Genomic DNA, 6417 nt, shown 5'->3' on the forward strand with positions numbered 1-6417 from the left:
AGTTTGTTTTAGTCTTTGTACCTGTTCGTGCGGTCTCTTCGTCTTGTCGTAGGTTCACATGTTCAGGTCTGTTAACGTCGGTTTGTTATTTTTGTAGTTTATTCAAGTGTGCTTCGTGTTCGTCTTCCTTTAATAAATCAGTCATGTATTCTACACAAGCTGCGTTTTGGTCCGATCCATGCTCCTCCTCAGACGAGGAGAACAATCGTTACACTCTTTCTCTCCCTCTCTCTCTCTCTCTCTCTCTCTCTCCATCTCTCTTCATCTCTCTTCATCTCTCTCTCGCGCGCTCTCGTCATGTCTCTTGCTCTCTCTCTCTCTTCATCTCTCTCTCTGTCTCTCTCTCACATCCTCCTCCTGCCATACTTTCTCTTCTGTTCTTTCAGTAACATCCACTTGTGACTCACGGTCAAAGAACATGTAAGAAAAAGAGTGAGTAAAAAGAGGTAGCAGAGTAGGAGAGAGTGTTTGCACCACTCTGAGAGTGGTAGTGAAAGACTTCTCTACAAACCTCACACACGTAGCCCAAATACCACAAGGTGGGCTCAGACAGGCAGAGAGTGACAGAGAGAGAGAGAAAGAGATGGGGAGAAAGAGAGRGAGAGAGAGACAGAGACAGACAGACAGACAGTGTGAAGCTAGTTTGTGAAAGCAACAACAACCTCCCAGATAGCTTCAATATGTTTTCTTCTGTCTGTGAAATCTRTCCCCAAAACCCATAAGAACTGTTTAATGATATTTTTTTATGAGTTGATCTCATCAATAGGTTTTTTGTAACTGGCTCGATTGTTACTGACGAATAATTGCTGTGGGAAACTGTTCTTTCGTGTCACCATTCAAGCCTAGTACCCACTTTAGCTGGAATGCACCTGTGGCTATTCTGTTGCCCTGATGTTTTTCAGTTCAGCCATAGAGCAGAATACTATGATAGTTTGGCGGTGCAGACAGACCGACTCCCTGTGGGCGTCTTTGTGCCATCCAGTCACACAGTCATCCCAGCTGGGATTGTTTCAGTAATTAGAGAAGATCTGGGGGCGTTGTATTCACAAAGATTCTCAGAGTATAGAAGTGCTGATCTAGGATCAGGTCCTCCCTGTCCAGAAAATGATGATAATCGAACAATCTAAAGGGCTAAACTGATCCTAGACCAGCACTCGTACATGTACATAATGTACCTGTTTTCTTCCCTGAAGCCTTATGCAATCCATAATGCCTCTGGGGAAAGATGTGTTGAGACTTGCCAGAAAGATTCATTTTCCTTGGCCGAGAGTGTTTCCTACACCGATGATGATGCGCAATAGTTTTAGAACACTGCAATCTGATTGGCCGAGGCGATAGCCCTAATGTGTGTTTCCCTCGAAACGAATTGGTCAGATGTTGTCAAGCAGAATGTCGAGCTCAGCGTCACTGTTGTTGTTTTTCACCAACTCATTCTCCTGTGTTCTGCTGCTGTTCTGCTGCTGTTCCTCTTACAGCCAGCGGCGGAAAATAAGACAACTGGGTGAAGGGTTACTTTAGGACAAGTTCCTTTCTCTCTCTCTCCTTCTTCTCTCCTGCTCCTTTTCCTTCTCTCTCTTTTCCTCCTCTTTCTGCTGTTCCTCCTCTTCCTCCGTCTCTGTTGTTTTAGGTTTCTTTGTGTTAGCCTGCATGTACGGTACAGTCTGTATCTCTGTATCTCTGTATCTCTGATGGTGGTTTCAGGGACATTCTGTATGTTGTGCTATACAAGGGGGTTTCATGTGTCTAGGAGAGTCGTGAGAGTCCAGATATTATTTTCCTCCGTTTCTTTAAGTATAGCGATGTAGCCCTTGAAAAATGATATGCTACAGACGTTTTTTGGACATTTTTATATCACCTTTATTTAACCAGGTAGGCTAGTTGAGAACAAGTTCTCATTTACAACTGCGACCTGGTCAAGATAAAGCACAGCAGTTCGACAAAAGGTACAATCAACACAGAGTTACAACATGCGAATATAAACAAACATAATAAACATCAATTTAATACAGTAGGTCTTCATTTTGATGGCGAGTTTTTGGGCTTACAACAGGAAAATATATCCTTCTAGCAACCAGGGAAATTAGCCGATATTATTATGTTGGATTATAATTAATGACATTGTCTTGTAGGGGTTGGCATACATTTTTTCGTTAGGGCAGAACTCAAGTCTGAAATTTCTCAAGTGGACAGGTCACCCAAACTTTAGAAGCCTTTTAAAAATCAAATACACTACAAAGTTCATTTCCTGCCCCATCAACAGAGACGTGAAACAAATTAAATCCTACCATTTGTATCTATAGCAGGCACTAGATGGTTGGGGTTTTGCTGTCACCTGTAATATGGTGCGTGTGACCATTTTGTGTCTTGAACTTATACACAAAAAGAAAAAAATAACTAAAGAAAAAAAAAAAAAGACGACAATAAAGTATAGTATACCGTTATATATGTAATATACTGTTTGTTTTCTTGAGTGCCGTTTGCATGATACATAATCTTTCCTCCCCCCTTAGACCCCCACTTCAGGTGATTAAACTAAGGACAACGCCAACTAACCATTTGGTGTTGAGTTGTGTTCACTGTGTGGAGACAGATCTATCTGCCTGCTTGCAGAAGCAGATGAGGAATAACATTAGAAGAAGATAGAAAACCAATACGTTGTCGTTACTTTGGTTATTGTTTTTGCATTGAAGTAGGCTTGAGTAGCTTTAACATTCGCAAAAAACCAAAGGATCTCCTTTTTGTGAATAGGATTTTTTGTTGTTTTACGCATGGGTTTGCAAGCCAAGACGTCGCGCGCCAGCACCCCCCCCCCCCCCCCCCCCCTCTCTCGACCCACCCGTGCAACCGTGCCCCCCCCCCCCGCCCCCCCGCCCCGCCCCCCCCCCCCCCCCCCCGCCCCCCATTCCCAATCACCCTGCTTGTCAAATTGTTCACTTTGGGCCCTCCCCCCCCCGCCTGATTTTCATCCCCTGCTATTCTCACTCCTGCTCCTTTGCATTCATCTGTATAGCAATCCAACCCAGCCATTAGTTGAAAGCTATGCGCTCCTCTCTCTTCACTGCCCCCCCCCCTCCCCCCCCCCTCCCCCCCCCCCTCCCCCCCCTACCCCCCCCCCCCCCCGCCACCTCCCCCCCCCCCTCCCCCCCCACCCCCCCCGCCCCCCCCTCCCCAGTACACCCTCCCATCGGGACACAGTGACGCCCACGCCCCCCCTCCATTCTGGGTCCATCTGCATTTTCGCCCAGCAAACTAGTTTTTTGCCACGCTGCTCACCTAATCTTTGGTCCACATGTAAACTGTATTTGAACCTTCACATCTCACCCCGATCTCTTCACTTATCACTCGCACGGCAAACCTTCTCTCTAGGCTCTCTCTCACATGATAAGTGTCTCTGTGCAATTTCTTTTTCACATTTGTTTATCTGTGACCATTCTAAGTGCCCGTTCTCATTTGCCTGAGGGTGAGCCGACAAGAATAGCCTATAAATGGCATCTTCAGTCTGAAAAGAAGCCCCAAATCTGATCTGGTCGCTCACCGCCAAAAACACTTCTGAATCACAAAAATCCTACTGATAGAAGCATCGGCTTTCATTTTTTATAGAAACTCTCAATCCCGACCCATTATATTTTCTGCGTTGCTGGGAAAGTGAAAGGTACTCACTCTAGCGATAAGTTTCATTTCGGGTATTAGAAACAGTGACTGTATTAGGTTGACGTCTCCGCGTTCAGTTAGTGACGTCTGGTTTCCTGTTTTATTTATTAGATCAGCCTTTGTAAAACTCTAGTTTTCTGACCCTGTCTTGTATCTGTCCCTGTCTTATGATTACTGGTTATGTGTATGTATGGGCTACAGGAAGCCCTTTTAGTTAGTTTCAAACTCTGGGATCTGTTGACAGAAAGAGAAACAAAAACACAGTCAAAACTAGTTGATTTCTGAGGGTAACAGTCATTGGTAGGCTTGTACATAAGGGTGAAGGTGAAGCTTTAGTCGAGCTTGTGTGCATTGCGAACTAATTTGTGTTTATTTGCATACTCTGGTGAGAGACGCGGTTGTGACGGACTTAATTACATCATATTACATATTGATCGGATGTTTAAAGTGTTTCTAATGTTTATTTGAAAACCTCACGTACATATGGGACATTTGGTCGAAATGTTTACAGTTCACTTACAGTTCACAATTTTCAGATCCCTAGCATTTATTGGGAGTCCTAAAACGTTAAACCTAATTGCCAACCAAACAAGAAATAAGGTAACTGTTTGTATAAAACGTTTACGATGAGACAGTAGAGAAAACAAGTAAGTCGAGACATTAGGACGAGGTGGATAATTTTATAATAAGGCGTTTAAATCACATGGTAAGAATCTGTAGTAAAATCTTTGTGCAGCAAGGCTCTTTCTGTCTTGATTCTTATTTGAACCGTCCGCGAAAAGAGGCTAGTTTCAAACAGTTGTACCCAGTTTTATTATAGACAACAAGCAAAGTTAGGGTTGATCTGCGAGTTCTTGGTCCTTCCCGATTGGTCGATCTGGGTCTTGGGAGTAGTCACTGAACAGGCCTGGTGTCCACGCTTTCCATTGGCTGTCCTGATATTAGTTCTTTTGTTCTTGAGCTCCAACCCTGAGTTGTGTCGTTCAGCGTGTCTGTGTGTATTGTCAGTGGTTGGGGTTGAGTGGGAGTTTTGTCCGGTGTGGTTTTGTATGTTACTCGCGCTGTATATTGTCTTAATGAGTCCAGCATATGTGCCAAGAGAAAGATGGGGGTTACGTGGCGCTCATACAAGGTGCGGTGTGGGGCAATAGTATGTCGTCAACTATAGCTTAATGTTGAGAGAAGTGTTGTTATTTAAATACAAGTTACCAATATCTAATACAATTTCTTTACACTTACTGATACAGACTATACATACAGTGTAAATGTAGGTAAGAGCAACTATAAATCTTACATTTGCCTCAATTTACATTATTGGGGACAAAGGTGGTGTCCCGATGTTATTAGTGAATGTTTAAAACCACGTGTTCAAAATAGTGTAAAATTTTGTGCTCTATGATATTTCTGATTGTTTTTGTTGCCTCGTGTACTCCGGAAGCCTAGGGCGACCAGCGGCAGTAGGTAGAGAACGAGCGTGGGGGCGGGTGGGGGAATGGGGGGTGAGTTAGGGATTTTTCATGTTGTTTTTATTCACCGGCGGGGTAGCGGGTTATGCAGATTTCCTGTTTTGTTGGGGATGGATTAGGAATCGTTCCCTGCCACTGCCAGCAGCAGGGCGTCAACATGTATATATTTTGTTTTTAATGTGCTGGTCCAAATGTGTTGTTGGGATTGATAGTAAGCAGGCGTGTAATATTAACTGCGCGACTGGGTTTGTGTGTCGTTGGGCAAATTTTTGATTTCTAGTGTTTGGAAAATCTTTCACAGATTATCTTCCGGATACATAAGGTTTATTAGGTTACTGTGATAGCGGAATGATTGCAAACCCGAGGCGACTTTGCTGGGGGCTTTGGCGTTCACCTGTTTTGGTCTTTCCTTGAGGCGGGGATGGTGGGTGGTTGAGGAGAGTGAAGGCGGAGATTGCATATCTGGTGGGCTGGGGTCTTCCTTAATATGTTTTCAGCACTCTACATCACACATCATACACCAACATACACACAACACACACACCACACAAGCCCACACACACACACACACACACACACACACACACACACACAACACACACACACACAAACACACACACACACACACAACACACCACACCACACACAACACACACACACACACACACACACACACACAACTCCACACACACTGCCTCAGTCCTACTCCCATTGTTAGGGTAAGACACTTATTTGTGTTAGCCTGATCCCAGATCTAACACTTTATTCTTAGTAATTCTGTTATTGTAGAGAGGAGCAAGAGCCCAAGACCTGGGACCAAGCAACTAGTGTTGATAGCTACAGCTCGGACAACATTTATCGCACATGTCAGGGACACTTACTCTAATTCAACTCCACTTACCCTTCCCTCGCACTACCTCCCTCCCCTTTCCTTTTTCCACCAAACGTTCTAACTACCATAACATCATTTAACAACTATTAAACTATTGATACAAATCTCATCCTACCCACTCCTCCTTATTCCTTCCTCCTGCCCTCTTCTTCCGTCTCTGTCTCTGGCTGGATGAGCTCGTCCTGTCTCTGTTCCTTGGGTAAGACCCTCCGAACAAAACAAGAATTAAGCTCTGATATTTCTAATGTCAATGTGTGTGTGTGATGTGTGTTATGTCATGGTGTGTTCTGTGTTTGAATGTCATGATGTAGTGTAATTGTCATGTGTGTATGTAATGTCCATGTGTGTGGTAATGTTCCATGGTGATTCCTGGTTGGTGTGCTCTGTTCATTGCTAATTGTGAGTGTT

The 6417-nt window shown here is 44.1% G+C and overlaps 1 pseudogene; it reads left to right on the forward strand.

The window, feature by feature from the left end:
- LOC112069109 (large neutral amino acids transporter small subunit 2-like) overlaps nucleotides 1-6417 on the forward strand; it is a 37861-nt pseudogene that overhangs the window by 16239 nt on the left and 15205 nt on the right.

The sequence above is a fragment of the Salvelinus sp. IW2-2015 genome, unplaced genomic scaffold, assembly GCF_002910315.2.
Source record: "Salvelinus sp. IW2-2015 unplaced genomic scaffold, ASM291031v2 Un_scaffold910, whole genome shotgun sequence".
Classification (NCBI taxonomy): Eukaryota; Metazoa; Chordata; class Actinopteri; order Salmoniformes; family Salmonidae; genus Salvelinus; species Salvelinus sp. IW2-2015.